The sequence below is a fragment of the Rhinopithecus roxellana genome, chromosome 5 (assembly GCF_007565055.1).
Source record: "Rhinopithecus roxellana isolate Shanxi Qingling chromosome 5, ASM756505v1, whole genome shotgun sequence".
Lineage (NCBI taxonomy): Eukaryota > Metazoa > Chordata > Mammalia > Primates > Cercopithecidae > Rhinopithecus > Rhinopithecus roxellana.
The window spans coordinates 97,272,604-97,289,342 of NC_044553.1; the positions used below are offsets into that span (position 1 = coordinate 97,272,604).

The 16,739-nt window shown below is 33.2% G+C and overlaps 1 protein-coding gene and 1 pseudogene across 6 annotated transcripts in view; both read right to left on the minus strand.

Moving 5' to 3' along the window:
* The window catches only part of LRFN5 (leucine rich repeat and fibronectin type III domain containing 5), a 312,634-nt gene that overhangs the window by 172,505 nt on the left and 123,390 nt on the right, over window positions 1–16,739 (minus strand). The gene's annotated exons all lie outside the window — the stretch shown is intronic.
* Window positions 12,998–13,230, minus strand: LOC115897614 (annotated as a pseudogene).

The following is a 16,739-nucleotide window of genomic DNA, read 5'->3' on the forward strand; positions in this document are numbered from 1 at the left end:
CATATGGAACCAAAAAAGAGCCCGCATTGCCAAGACAATCCTAAGTCAAAAGGACAAAGCTGGAGGCGTCACGCTACCTGACTTCAAACTATACTACAAGGCTACAGTAACCAAAACAGCATGGTACTGGTACCAAAACAGAGATATAGACCAATGGAACAGAACAGAGTCCTCAGAAATAATACCGCACATCTACAGCCATCTGATCTTTGACAAACCTGAGAGAAACAAGAAATGGGGAAAGGATTCCCTATTTAATAAATGGTGCTGGGAAAATTGGCTAGCCATAAGTAGAAAGCTGAAACTGGATCCTTTCCTTACCCCTTATACGAAGATTAATTCAAGATGGATTAGAGACTTAAATGTTAGACCTAATACCATAAAAACCCTAGAAGAAAATCTAGGTAGTACCATTCAGGACATAGGCATGGGCAAGGACTTCATGTCTAAAACACCAAAAGCAACGGCAGCAAAAGCCATAATTGACAAATGGGATCTAATTAAACTAAAGAGCTTTTGCACAGCAAAAGAAACTACCATCAGAGTGAACAGGCAACCTACAGAATGGGAGAAAATTTTTGCAACCTACTCATCTGACAAAGGGCTAATATCCAGAATCTACAAAGAACTCAAACAAATATACGAGAAAAAAACAAACAACCCCATCAAAAAGTGGGGAAAGGATATGAACAGACATTTCTCAAAAGAAGATATTCATACAGCCAACAGACACATGAAAAAATGCTCATCATCACTGGCCATCAGAGAAATGCAAATCAAAACCACAATGAGATACCATCTCACACCAGTTAGAATGGCAATCATTAAGAAGTCAGGAAACAACAGGTGTTGGAGAGGATGTGGAGAAATAGGAACACTTTTACACTGTTGGTGGGATTGTAAACTAGTTCAACCATTATGGAAAACAGTATGGCAATTCCTCAAGGATCTAGAACTAGATGTACCATATGACCCAGCCATCCCACTACTGGGTATATACCCAAAGGATTATAAATTAGTCTACTACAAAGACACATGTACACGTATGTTTATTGCGGCACTATTCACAATAGCAAAGACTTGGAATCAACCCAAATGTCCATCTGTGACAGACTGGATTAAGAAAATGTGGCACATATACACCATGGAATACTATGCAGCCATAAAAAAGGATGAGTTTGCGTCCTTTGTAGGGACATGGATGCAGCTGGAAACCATCATTCTTAGCAAACTATCACAAGAAGAGAAAACCAAACACCGCATGTTCTCACTCATAGGTGGGAACTGAACAATGAGATCACTTGGACTCGGGAAGGGGAACATCACACACTGGGGTCTATCATGGGGAGGGGGGAGGGGGGAGGAGGGAGGGATTGCATTGGGGAGTTATACATGATATAAATGATGAATTGATGGGTGCTGACGAGTTGATGGGTACAGCAAACCAACATGGCATAAGTATACATATGTAACAAACCTGCACGTTATGCACATGTACCCTAGAACTTAAAGTATAATAAAAAAAAAAAAAAAAAAAAAAAAAAAAAAAAAGAAATAAATGTTTATTTATTTATTTAGGGATGAGGGAGAGAATTATTTGTGGCTACACACATGTAGCAGAATGTATCATGCTAATTGAACTTTTCCATATTTTGACTGTGTTCATGTATACCTACATATGTGATAAAATTTAGAAAACTAAATGGAAGCAAATACAAGTATATGTAAAATTGATAAAAATCTGATAAGGTCAGTGGGTTGTACGAATGACAGTTTCTTGATTGTGGTATTGTACTACAGTTATGCAAGATGTAACCCCCATTGGAAGAAACCAGGTATAGGATATGTGGGTATCCCTCTGTGTTATTTCCATGACTGCATGCAAATCTACATAACAGTGTATCATCTGCCTTAGGGTGAGCCTTAAGTGTGAACAGTTTCAGGACTGCAATCTTAGCACTAGATGTTCCTTATTAGAAAAGGAACATCTAGTAAAACATGTTTAATTGACACAGTGAATTATTTGTCCTTATCAAACCACATTTGAAATACAGTGTGTCTCACAGAAAACTAGAAAAAATATAAATCCATCAGTCAATGGAAAGTACTGAATTACTGTTTGCTTTGGGTACCAGACCACATAAATAGCATTATGGTAAAGCACAGAGATTACATTTTTTACCAGGTATGTAATATGGTAAAATAACCAGCTACTAAGTGCACTCCTGGACTGGTGTTAATCAGAGTCGCTACCTGTGCTTGCCTAATAGTGTTTCCCTTTGTTAGTTAAAAATAAAAATAAAATGCTGATTTCTGGTGCTCTGTATCTATATGTGTATGTGTGTGTATGTGGGTGTGTGTGTAGAGAGAGACAGAGAGACAAAATATACTTTATAATGGTCATTGTAAAAATACTGGAACATATATATTAAAGTCAGTGGGTTGAACATGAGACTCTAAGTCCTGGGAAACTATTGAGCAATTGAAAATTAGATTTATAGTTTGTTAAAAGAGATTTTGGAATAAACTCAGAAAAACTAAGGACCTCATAGAGTACGGGAGTTTCAAAGAACTGCAAATATTCTGAAAAGCAATATGGGTGTGAGAAATAAGCGCGAGAAGTACCTTTTTTGGCAGGAGGACTTAAAAACACATTACAAGGACAGGGAAGAACTAACAGTTTAGATGTGAGAGGTATTACACTTTAAAATGAACCACCCTAATGGTCCATCATGTGATGTACCACATGTCTTAGATTTCTTATTGGCCTGTAAGCTGTTTGAGGCCCAGGAATATAATATGAATAATTGTATGCCCTGCAGCATCTAGCACCTTTGCCTACATACAACAAATTACATTTTTAACTGCAAATGAAGAAAAATCACATAGTAAAAAATATTCAAAGAAGTCACCTGTTGAGAAGAAAGTTTCCAAAAGAAAAGGTAACTCAAAAAGAAGAGAATGTATTAAAATTGAAAATTAAATGATGCTATTAGAAATTATTTTGATAGAGAGGTCATTGGAAAGAAAGTTAAACTATGAAGCCTGTACAGGACAAATTTTCCATAAGGTCAGATTATAAACCATCATGTATAAAAGACAGAAGGAAGAATGAAAAACTAAAGATGAATACAAAATAATGTTTGCAAAGCATTTTCAGATACGTTATTTTATTAGACCATAACGCTGCTGTCCTTGGTATTTTCTTGTTCAGCATTTTAACACTGACTTAAGAAAGGACGTAAGAAATGATACTTGTTAAATCTGTGAATCTGTGACTGACACACAACTGGGATTTAAAAATGTCTCCATAGGTTTAATGAATGGGCTGAGACTGTCAAAATGAAATATAGTAAAGCCAAAGTAAAGAAGCTTAGATTTAGAAACTTAACTATTAAAGTACAGGTGAGGGTTACTTCTTTGAAAGTAGTTTATATGAAATATACGTAAGGGATTAATTTTCTCTATGATCCTTAATGGTCAATAGTTTCACGACTGCAATCTCAGCATTCATTAATAGAAAAGACATATCCAGAAGAGTAAGTTTAATAATCACATTGAAATATGTCATCCTTATCAAGCTACATCTGGAAAACAATGTGTCTCATTATGAATTCTGGTGAAACATGCCTGGAGACAAAAACTTAAGGAACTCTGGCAATCATTGCAATTAAAAAATGGTTAGAAAAACCTTGGACATTTTAGCTTGAGAAAGAGATATGATAAGGAGAAGATACGTTCAAATGCCATTTGAAAGCATAATTTGGAAAGAAGGATAACAGTTGCATGGGGGCTTTACTTTTACATTAAGAATTTACTATCAGGATAGTCCCATATTAGTATGAGCCACCATGGAGAAAGTGAGTGAATTGATTTCTGATAGGCTCACTCTATATGGGTACCAAAAATGACATTCTTGTGTAGGACTTAAGTTTGGAGGAGATTGGCGCTGAGAATTCTGCCTAATGCTAATGTCCTGTGAGACTGCCTTTAGTAAGATGCTTAGGGTTAAGTTAACCCTATGCTCAAAATCAAACTGATTTCTCTTCATCCTCAGAGTGTGCATCTGCTTGGAGAGACTTCCAAAGAGATGAGATAAACAGATACATTGTATGTATCACCAATGACTTTATAATGTGATAAACATTTAAAACTAAATATAAGTGTGAATATTTATCTCATCTCCTTGAACATATCTAGAAGTCCATTCTTAAGCCAATACATATGTGCATTGGAGGAAAGAAAAATATACATATGTGGAAAGATTATAATTTCAGTTTTTTTTTCAGTATGTTCTAATTTGTGATTTTGATGCTTGACCACAGGAGCTGTAACTCCATTTTTAGCTCTAAAACTAGGTGCATTTGAATTTTACCATAAATGCTATTAACACTGAACTTTATTAACAAGAGCATAATTTGATTTTCTTCTTTAGAGTGATTATATGCTGAAATGGTTTGACTCCGTGTCCCCACCCAAATCTCATCTTGAATTGTAACTGTGTTGAGGGAGGGCCCTAGTGGGAGGTGATTGATTATTGGGACAGTTTCCCCTATACTCTTCTCAAGATAGTGAAGGGGCTCTCACAAGATCTGATGGTTTTAAAAGTAGCATGTTCTCACTCATAAGTGGGAGTTGAACAACGAGAACACATGGACACAGGGCGGGCAACATCACACACCAGGGCCTGTTGGTGGGTGGGGGGCTGAGGGAGGGATAGCATTAGGAGAAATACATAATGTAGATGACGGGTTGATGGGTGCAGCAAACCAACTTGGTACATGTATACCTATGTATCAAACCTGCACGTTGTGCACATATACTCTAGAACTTAAAGTATAATAATAATAATAATAATAATAATAATAATAAGTGACAGCCTCACCTGTGTGCTCTCTCGCCACCTTGTGAAGAAGGTGCCTGCTTCCCCTTTGCCTTACTCCAGGATTGTAAGTTTTCTGAGGCCTCCCCAGCAATGCAAAACTGTGTCAAATAAACCTCCTTTGTCTATAAATTACCCAGTCTTAGGTAGCATCTTTACAGCAGTTTGAAAATGGAATAATACACCTGCATTAGCATAATAATTTTGCATAAGTGGTTAACTGAGATCACAATAAAATGAAAGCAAATTTTGATATTTCATATATGTACTTTATCATTTTCAAAGCTTCTTTACATACATTATTTTATGTGACCTTTGAAATAATATTACAAAGCAGGTATCACAGTTATCATTTGCTCTCGTTTTCAAGGCTGAAAGATGATATCTCTTGCACAGATCTATGTCAATATTTGCTAGCAGGTAAAAAACTATAGAATATCTTTCCATTCTACTTTATATATATAAAAATATATAATTATATATACAATATAATATGTTTATATACATATAATATATAAATATCATATATATATATGAAAAGTTACTCAGTCTCAAGAAATTTCAACGAAGACATGATGTGAAGAAAGAAGAAAACTGATAACATTATACAGGATGTAAACACTAAGAAATAAAATGGAAATATAATTTATAGGGACCAAATTGTAAAATCACTTACACACAATTTTTCTAGTTTATTTTGGAGCTAAGGGCAATATATGCTTAAACTTATCTCATCATATCAAAATGAATAAGTTAAACAGAAAATATGTTTTAATACAGAAAAGAAAGTTACACAGCTTCAAAATGTGCATTGTATCCCTGTTGATGTTAGCTAAAAGTTACCATTTTTGATATTTCATTTAAATATGTGCTAGTTTTCTAACATCAGTAACCCAATTCTTAATTCTGGCATTGATTTAGTGATAATGAACTTGCAACATTAGGACGAAAATTTTCTCATCTAATTAGTGAACTTATTTTAACTTTTATTTTAAGTTTGGAGGTACATATGAAGGATTGTTACATAGGTAAACACGTGTCATGGGAGTTTGTGGTACATATTATTTCATCACCCACGTATTGAGCCCAATATCCAATAGTGATCTTTTCTTCTTCTTTCCCTCCTCCCACTCAAGTAAACCCCAGTGTCTATTGTTTCCTTCTTTGTGTTCATAAGGTCATATCGTTTTGCTCTCACTTATAAGTCAGAACACGCAGTATTTGGTTTTCTGTTCCTGTGTTAGTTTGCTAAGGATAATAGCCTCCAGCTCCTTCCATGTTCCCGCAAAAGACATCATCTCTATATACACCATGGAATATTATAGCTGTATAATATTTCGTAGCTTATATGTACCACATTTTTATGGAATCTGTCATTAAATCAATGAATGTTTGTTAATTCAATGTCTATTACATCCTTTGGTTCTATTTGCACTCAGTTCTTGCTTTATTATAAGTCAATATTTCACTGTCTCTCACATGCATTAATACAATAGTTATAAATGGATTCAATCTTATGAGACAATACAGTTTTATAAGACAATACAACATATTCTGGATTGCTACAGTTTGCATACGTCTCTCAATGCTCATGTGTTGGAAACTTAATTGTCATTGAAACAGTAATAAGAGGTGAGGGCTTTAACAGGTGATTAAGTAATGAAGGCTCTGTACTAGTAAATGGTTAAATGACATTATCGTGGGAGTGGGCAAATTATCATAACAGTGAGTTCATTATAAAAAAATATGAGCTTGCCAATTAGTCTCTGTCTGGTGTCCTCACTTTCACCTTTAGCCCTTCTGTGATGGAGTGACCCTTGCCAGGTGCTGGTGCCATGCCATAGAATCCCATGCCTCCAGAACTACAAGATAAATAAACTTCTGTATGTGTATATATATACACATATATATGTGTGTGTGTATATATATAATACCCAGTCTGTTATAGCAGCAGAAAATAGAGTAAGTCATCCATATTTTTATTTTGCCAACACTGTAATGATGATCCTTAAATGCAAATGAAATTACGTGTCACATATGAAATTCTAGTGTACCATTAAAAGCCCATAAGCATCTGATTTTCACCATTCCTCACACTCTAAGCTGCATGCATACTGAACCATATATTTTTTTCTGAGTTTTAAATATTGGGGTAAAAATACACAACAAACTTACTATCTTAATAGTTTTTAGTGCACAATTTAGTAGTATTGTGTACATTTACACTGTTGCACAGCCATCATTACCACTTTTCTCCAGAACTGTTTTCATCTTGCAAAACTATTAAAAAATAACTCTCCATTATCCCCTACCTGAAGTCCCTTGCAATTCCACTGTCAGTTGCTATGTTTGGAACTACTCTAAGTTCCTTCTATAAGTGGAATCATATAATATTCTTTTGTAATTGGTGTATTTTATTTAGCATAAATCTCCTCAAGATTTATCCATGCTCTATCGTATGTAGGTTGTTTTTTCCTTTATGAGGCTGAGTAATGTTCCATCGCATGTATATACCATTACCTCAGCCATTTGTCTGCTAATGGACAGGTGAATTGCTTCCCACTTTTAGCTTTGTGACTTATATAATTTTAAACATAGATATACAAATACATTTCTTGATATCTCGCTTTCTATTCTTTCCACCTCTACACCCAAAGTGGAATTACTGAATCAAAATAATTCTATTTTAATATTTTGAGGAACTATCTTTGGAATATTTGGAAAAACTATTCTTTTCCCAGGAAAATGAACCACTTACACCTTACATTCCCACTAACACATCAAGAGCGTACAAAAGTTTAAATTTCTTCATATATTCTCCAAGTCTTCTTATTTTCTGTGTTTATATTCTTTTGAGAGTTTTCATTCTAATGATTATGAAGTAGTATTACATGGCAGTTTTGATTTGCATTTTCCTAAAACTGTTGATGCTAGGCATTTTATTACATGTTTGTTGGCCATTTGTATATCTTTTCTGGAGAATGCCTGTTGAAGACCTTCTTCTATTTTTGAATTGGCTTATTTCTTGTTGAGTTTTAGGAGTTCTCTATAAATTCAGGATATTAATAACTTAACATATATATAATTTCCAAATACTTTTTCCCATTCTGTGGGTTGCCTTTTTATTCTGTGGACAAAATCTTTTATGCACTTTACAAAATGTTCATAATTCCAATTTGTCTATTTTTCTCTTTGTTGGCTATGCCTCTGCAGTCATATCCAATAAACCATTACTAAATCCAATATTTTAAAGTGTTTGCCTTGTGTGTTGTTTTAAATTTATAGTTGTTAGCATTATATTTAGGTCTTTTATCCAGTTTAATTTTTGTATATGGTGTTATGTAAAGGTCCAATTTAATTATTTTGCAGGTTTTTCCAGCATCACTTGTTAAAAAGACTGTCCTTTCCCCACCTGAATGGTGTTGACAACCTTGTCAAAAATAATTTGTCCATACATGCAAGGGTTTGTTTCTAAATGCTGTATTCCATTTCATAGGTATATATGTTTGTCTTTATGCCAGTACCAAAATCCTTTGATTACCGTAGCTTTGTAGGAAGTTTTGCAATCAGGAAGTATTAGCCCCACAGCTTTAAATATATATATATATATATATATTTAAAATTTATATATATTTTTATATATTTTAAATAAATATATATAAATATATATTTAAATATTTATTTAAAATATTTTATATTTATTTAAAATACATATTTATATTTATTTAAAATATATAAATATATTTATATATTTATTTAAAATACATATATATAGTTTTGGTTGTTCTGGACTCCTTGAAATTCTCTGTTCTAGAATTTTTAAAAATTTATTCAACAAAAGTAATGAGAATATAGTGATTGGACATTTGTGGATCCCTTTGGGTAGTCCTGATGTTTTAACAATATTAACTCTTCCCATTTTGAACACAGGAATTCTTTCTAATCTATGTCTTCTTTCATTTAATTCAGAAATGTTTTGTAGTTGCCACTCTAAGGCTTTTGCCTCCTTTGTTAAGTTTATTCCTAACTCTTTTATTCTTTCTGATGGTATTGTAAGTGGAATCATTTTCTTAATTTTCTTTTCAGCCTGTTCATTATTAGTGTATAGACTGCAAATGAGCTTTGTGTGTTAACATTTTATTCGCTTATTTTGCTGAATGTGTTAATTAGTTCTAGCAGGCTTTTAGGTGTGCATTTTCTTTAGGATTTTCTACTTAAAAGATCATATCATCTGAGATCTGAGATAATTTTATTTATTTCTTTTCAATTCTAATGTCTTTTCCTTCTTTCCTTTCTTCTTTCTTTTATACATTTGGAGTGCCTTTCTAAATTTTTTTTTTGCTTTTTTTTTAAATTTTTGTGAGTACACAGTAGATGAATAGATATTGCTCAAAAGAGGAAATGTAACTGGCAAAGAGGTATAGAAAAAGGTGTTCAACATCACTGATAATCAGAGAAATGAAAATAAAATCTACAATGAGATATCATTTCACCCCTTAATTCGTTTTTATTGCCTAACTGCTCTGGCGAAGAACTATCACTCCGTTGAATTAAAGGGGCAAAGTGGATTCTTGCCCTGTTCACAATTTTAGGAGAAAATATTTTAGTCTTGCCCCACTGAATGTGATGCTTCCGTATTTTTTGTCATACATGACTTTTATAATATAGAGGTAGTTTCCTTCTATTATTTGAGTGTTTTGTATCAGGAAAAGATAGTGAATTTTGTCAAATATTTTCTTGGCATTAATTGAGATAATCGTGTATTTTTTCCTTCATTCTGTTTATGTGGTATATTACAGTGAATGATTTTAATATATTGGGCCATCATTCCATTCTAGGAATAAGCCACACACAGTCAATTGGTATATAATCCTTTTAATATGCTGCTGAATTCAGTTTGCTAGTATTTTGTTGAGAATTTATACATCAATGTTCATAAGGCATAACTGCCTGCAATATTTGTTTCCTGTATTATCTTTGTCTGGCTTTGCTACCAGGGTAATGGTGGTCTCATATAATGAGTTAAGGAGTGTTTGTTCCTTTTCCATTTGAGAAAGATTAGTGTTAGTTCTTTAAATATTTGGTAGAATTCATTAATGAAGCCATCAGATCCAGGGCTTTTCTTTTTGGGGAAGATTTTAATTACTGGTTCAATTTCCTTACTAGTTACAGTACTATTCAGATATTCTATTCTTTGTGGGTTAATTTTGGTAAGTTTTGTACTTTTAATAATTTGTCTATTTCATGTAGGTTATTCAGTTTGTAGATATACAATTGTTCAGGATAACATCATAATCCTTTTTATTTCTGTAGAATTAGTAGTAACATCCCCATTTTCATTTACTATTATAACAACCTTATTTTGAATCTTCTTTCATTTTTTTCTTAGTCCAATATTCATCAATTTTACTGAGCCTTTCAAAGAACCAACTTTTAATTTGAATGATGTTCTCTCTTATTTTACTATTATTTATTTCAATGATCTCTGCTCCAATCTTTATTATTTATTTCCCTCTCCTATTTTTGGGGGTTTAGTTTGGTCCTCTTTTTCTATTTCCAGAAATTGTAAAGTTGAGTTGTTCAATGAAGAGCTTTCTTATTTTTAAATGTAAGCATGTATAGCTAAAAGTTTTCCAGTGAGCAGTACTTTCACTGAGTACCATAAGTTTTGATAGTTATGATTTTTTCATTCATTGCTAAGCATTTTCTAATTTCCCTTGTGATTTTTTTGACCGATTTGTGTTATTTAATTTCCACAAATATGCGTTATTTAATTTTGACAAATTTGTGGTATTTTTAGCTTTTCTTTTGTTATTTCTAACTTTATTCTGCCATTGTCATCACCGTAAATCTTTTCTGTGATGTCAATCTTTTAAAATGTATAGATACTTAATCTGTGGCTTAATGTATGTTAAATCCTGAAAAATGTCTTGGGTGAACTTGAGAAGAATGTGCATTCTGTTGTTGGATAGAGTGTTCTGTGTATATCTGTTAGGTCCGGTTGTCTTATTTTGTTCATTAAATCCTCTATCTTTTCATCTTCTGTGTAGTTGTTCTACTGAGAGTGAAGTATTGAAGTATCCAACTACTGTGTAGAGCTATTTTCCCCTTCAATTCTGTCAGTTTTTACCTTATATTTTTACAGTCAATTACTATGTGTGCAAATGTTTAAAACTTTTATCTTCTTGCTCTATTGCTGTTGCTCAACTTTTATTAATAAATAATGCCTTTGTCTCTTGTAAGCTTTATAAATTTAAAATTTATTTTGTCTGATACTACTATAGCTACCCCCGCTTTAATTTTGTTAATATTTGCATGAAATACATTTTTACATAGTTTCATTTTCAGCCTATTGGTGTTTCTGGATCCAAACTGAGTCTCTTGTGAACAGCATATTATTTGAATTATGGTGTGCATGTGTTTCTTAATGCATTTTACCAATCTCTGTCTTTGAATTGGAGTGTTTAATCTGTTTACACTTAAAATGATTACTGATAATGTGGGACTTACTTTAGTCATGTTGCTATTTGTTTTCCATATGTATTATAGAATAATGCTCCTCATTTCCTACACTATCATCCTCTTTTGTGTTTATTTAATTTTGTTTTGTATTGAAATGGTTAAATGTATTTCTGTCTTCTTATTTATTTTTTCATTCATTTGAGACAGGACTTCATTCTGTTACCCAGGCAGGCATGATACCAGCTCTCTGCAGCTTCAGCCTCCTGGGCTCAAGTGATACTCCTGCCTCAGCCTCCTGAGTAGCTAGGATTACAGGTGCATGCCACCACCATGCTTGGCTAAATTTTGTATTTTTTCTAGAGATGAGATTTTTGCCATGTTGCCTGAGTTGGTCTCAAACTCCTGGGCTCAAGCAACTCACTCACCTCGATCTCCCAAAGTGCTGGGATTACAGGCATGAGATACTGCACCCAGTAGCTTTCTCATTTCCTTTGGTGTATATCTATATCCTCTAGTATTTTATTTGTAGTTACCAGATGATTTAATTTAACATCCTCCAATTACAAGACACTGATTTTATTCCAGCTTAACTAATGTACAAAATCTCTACTCCTTTGACAGTTCCATCCACACCACTTTTAACTGTTGTCACAAAATTATATCTTTGTACATTTTTTCCAAAAATATAAATGAATATATTTCTTTTAAAATTTTATTAATTTATGTTTAATTCACAAATAATAATTGTATATATCGATGGGGTAAAATGTCATGTTTTGATCTATGTATACATTGTACAGAGAGCCAATTAAACTAATTAACATATCCACCACCTTAACTACTTATATTTTTGGTCAAGAGGACATTAAAAATCTATTATTTTAACAATTTTAAAATGCATGATATATTCCTCCTAACTGTAGTGGAATACAACATTGAAGTTTATTCCTTCAATAAAACTGGAACTGTGTCCCCTTTGATCAATGTTTTCATTTTCATCATCCTTCCCCAGTCTCTGGTAACCACCTTTCTACTTTTGATTCTATGAGATCAACTGTTTTATTTTTAATTTTATTTTATTGATTTATTTTTTGGTCAAGCACTGTGTCTTTATTTTACAAATTATTTCCAAAGCAGACATTGTTTAAGTGAGCAGCCAACAGAATTTATAAGATAGAAAGTGAGAGCAAAGGTAACTGGCTCAAGTCTCTAGCATACACCGTGTATATCTTCCTATGACTGGCTGATATTGCATTGTGGTTTCAATTTTCATTTCCCTGATGATTAGAGACTTTGAGGATTTTTTTCACATATCTGTCTGTCATTCATATGGCTTCAGTGAAGGTAGAGCAGTGTAGATTTTGCAAGCAAGAAATCTTTTTTTTGTGACCAGGAATGGCTACTACATGCCTTATTAAAAAAATGCACAACTTGAAATGTTTCAATGCAATGAAAATTTCCTCAAGCAAGGATATGCATGAACAATAACGAACATATACACAGCAACTTGGGCAGAAAGAATGGATCATGCCATGGGACAGTGAGGTTAGCACACTGATCAAGAGCCCCAATAAGAGGAGCTAACCCAGTGGCAGAGCAGGCTAGCAGGGTGAGCAGCAGCCATATCCAGCCACCTTGATTTCCTTCCTGCCTTCACTCTAAGTTGAGCAGTTCCATGTCAAAGATAGGGTAGCACTGGAAGGGATGACACTAGAGTAGCAGCCTGGGGCTCCATATGACACATCAGGTATGCAAGTCAGCTTCACCTTCTGCCCCAAGCTCATCTGCACTATGTCCTCTTCAAAACCATTGATGACTTCCTGTTCACCAGTTTTGAACTTGTTTCTGTCTTAGGATAAATCAAATTTATTCCCATTTTGGAACATTCCTATGTAGTGCACCACATACATCTGGCTCTTCTTGACTCTTCTGGCTCTTGTTGGTGAATGTCCTTCTTAACCCATCATGCTCCCACAGGCCCCAACCCTGGGGGTTGCTGATGTTGCCCTGAAATCAGTTTGGTTCCCGCCCCAGTCACATAGTCGCTCCAGCTTACCTTCCTGTCACAACTGCAGAGATTAAAGAAGCGCAGCTAAAGTGGGGACCTGAGTCAGTAGGTGATATCAAGTTTTTTAGATATTACATATAAGAGAGATCATAAAGTATTTGTCTTCCTATGACTGGCTGAATTCATTTAGCATAAATTTCTCCAGTTCCAGGCACGCTGTGAATGAAAAAAATTTCCTTATTTTTAAGACTGTATAGTATTCTACTGTGTGTGTGTGTGTGTGTGTGTGTGTGTACACACCACATTTCCTTCATTCATCTTTTAATAAAATCAGGTTGCTTCTATATCTTGACTACTGTGACTAATTCTGAAATAAACACGAGAGTACAGGTATCTCGTTCACATGCTGACTTCAGATTCATTGGCTATATATCCAAAAATAAGATTTCTGGGTCATATGGAATCTACTTTTAGTTTTTGGAAAATCTCCATACTATTTTGAAAAATGATTATATTCATTTACATTGGCCCCAACAGTGTACAAAAGGGTCCCTTTCTTGCCAACACTTGTTATCTCACCAACACTTAACATTTTTGTAATGGCCATGTTAATAGGCGTGAGGTGATATTGCATTGTGGTTTCAATTTTCATTTCCCTGATGATTAGAGACTTTGAGGATTTTTTTCACATATCTGTCTGTCATTCATATGTCTTCTTTCGAGAAATGTCCATTCAGATTCTTTGTCTATTACTAAATTAGTTTTTTTTTTTTTTTTTTTTTTTGGATTTTATCCCCTTACCATATGTCTGGTTTAAAAATATTTTATCTAAATTTGTGGGCTATCTCTCCATTATGTAAATTGTTGTCTTTGCTGCATGAAAGCTTTTCTGTTAGATGCAATATCCTCTGTCTATTTTTGCTTTTCTAATCTGTGCTTTTGAAGTTCCATCCCAGAAATCCTTTCCCAGACCAAACTGTGAAGACTTTACCCTACATTTACTTCTAGTAGATTTATTGATTCATTCTTTCATATAGGTATTTTGTCCATTTTGAATTAATTTTCACATATGGCGTGTGAGAACGATCCAATTTCATGCTTCTGAATGTGGATATACAGTTTTGTCAACACCATTTATTGAAGTGATTATCTTTTCTTCATTGTATTTGTGGAAAATCAATTGACCTTAAATAGTCAGGATTTTGCTTCTGTGCTTTCTTTTCTTTTCCATTCATCAATAGATCTTCTTGCATGACAGTACCATGCTGTTTTGACTACAATAGCTTTATAATCTATTTTGAAATCAGGATATTTGATACCTCCCACTTTATTCTTTTTGCTCAATTGCTTCGGCTGTTCAGGGATTTTTTTTTTTTAGACTTTTATTATATTTCTGTGAAAAACAAATTGGAATTCTGATAAAGATTGCATTGAATCTGTAGGTTGCTTTGGGTACTATGTATGTTTAAAAAATGGTAAATTTTTCAATCTATGAACATGAGGTATCTTTTTATTTACTTGTGTGTTCTTCAACTTCTTTCACCTATGTATTATAGTTTTCATCATAGTCATCATTCACCTCTTCAGTTAAATGTACTCCTAAATATTAAATTTTATTTTTGGATGCTATGGTAAATGGAATTATTTTCTTGATTTCTTTTTGGATGGTTTGCTTTTAGTTTTAAACTTTGTTTTCATAAATTACAACTTTATTACATGTACTAAACTGTTCTAATAGGTTTTTGATAAAGCCTTTAGGGTTTTCTAAAATAAAATCACGTCATTAGCAAACCTGATGTCATTTTCAATTTGCACTGACAATTTCACTTCTTTTTTCTTTTATGGAGGCCTTTTATTTCTTTTTTCTAATCTAGTTATTCTAGCTAGGACTTCCAATGCTATAATGAATAGAAGTGATGACAGTGAGCATCCTTTTCTATTTCCTAATCTTAGAAGAAAAGCTTTCAACTTTTCACTGTTTAATATGATATTGATTGTGGGCTTGTCATATATGTCTTTTATTATGTTCAGGTAGATTATTTCAATACCTATTTGTTGAGAGTTTCTATCATGACCCGATGTTAAATGCAGTCAAATTTTTTTTTGCTTTTTTTTTTCCTGGATCTATCGAGAATTTTTTTTTTCCTGTATCATATGATTTTGTTCTTCATTTTGTAAATATAGTGTAACTCATTTATTGATTTATGTGCATTGAGCCATCCTTTCTCTTGTGGAATGAATCCCATTTGATCATAGTTAATAAATATTTTATGTGCTCCTGAATTTGGATTGCTAGTTTTGTTGAGGATTTTTGCTCCCTATTTATCAGGGATTTTGGCTTGTTGTATTCTTTTCTTGTAAGGTCCTTGTATGGCTTTAATGTTAGGGTAATATTTGTCTTGTAAAATAAATTTTGAAGTTTTCCTTCCGATTCAATTTTCTGGATAATCTTGAGAAGGACTGATATTAGTTATTTAAATGTTTAGTAGAATTGGTAGTGAGGCTATCATGCCCTGGGCTTTATTTTTATTTTTGAAAGTTTTTAAATTGCTGATTCAATCTCCTTACTCATTACAAGTCTGTTCAGATTTTTCCATTTCTCTTTTATTTGTCGTGGTGCATTGCATGTTTCTAGGAATTTATTTATTTTTTCTGTGTTATTCATTTTTTATTGTATAGTTGTCCATGATAGTCTTTAGGTTCCTTGCATTTCTGTGGTATCAGTTATAACGATTCCGTCCATTTGGATTTTATTTGAGTCTTCTTTCTCTTTTTCCTTGTTACTCTAGCTAACGATTTGTGAATTTTATCTTTTAAAAAAACAATTTTAGTTTCATTTATATTTTCTACTGTTTTTCTAGTCTCTATTTTGTTTATTTCTACTTTGATCTTTGTTATTTACTTCCTTCTACTAAGTTTGGGCTTAGTTTGTTCTTTTTTTTTTTTTTTTTTTTCTAGTTGCTAGAGGTATAACATTAGGTTGTTTGAGATCTTTCTTCTTCTTTGATGTAGGTGTTTATTGTTATAAAATTCCCTCTAAGAATTGTTTTTGCTGTATCCCGTAAGTTTTTGTATATTGTGTTTCCATTTTTCCTTGTCTCATGATTTTTTTTAAATTTTTAATTTCTCTTTTGTCCTATAGGTCATTAAGAAGGATATTTAGTTTCCACATATTTGTGAGTTCTTCAAGACGATGATGATGATGACGATGATGATTATTATTGACACAATGTCTAGCTCTGTCACTCAGGCTGGAGTGCAGTGGTGTGACAACAGCTCACTGAAGAATTGATAAGCCAAGCTCAAGCAAAATCTTTCCACCCCAGCCTCCTGAATAGCTAAGACTACAGGCACATGCCACCATGCCTGGCTAATTTTTGTATTTTT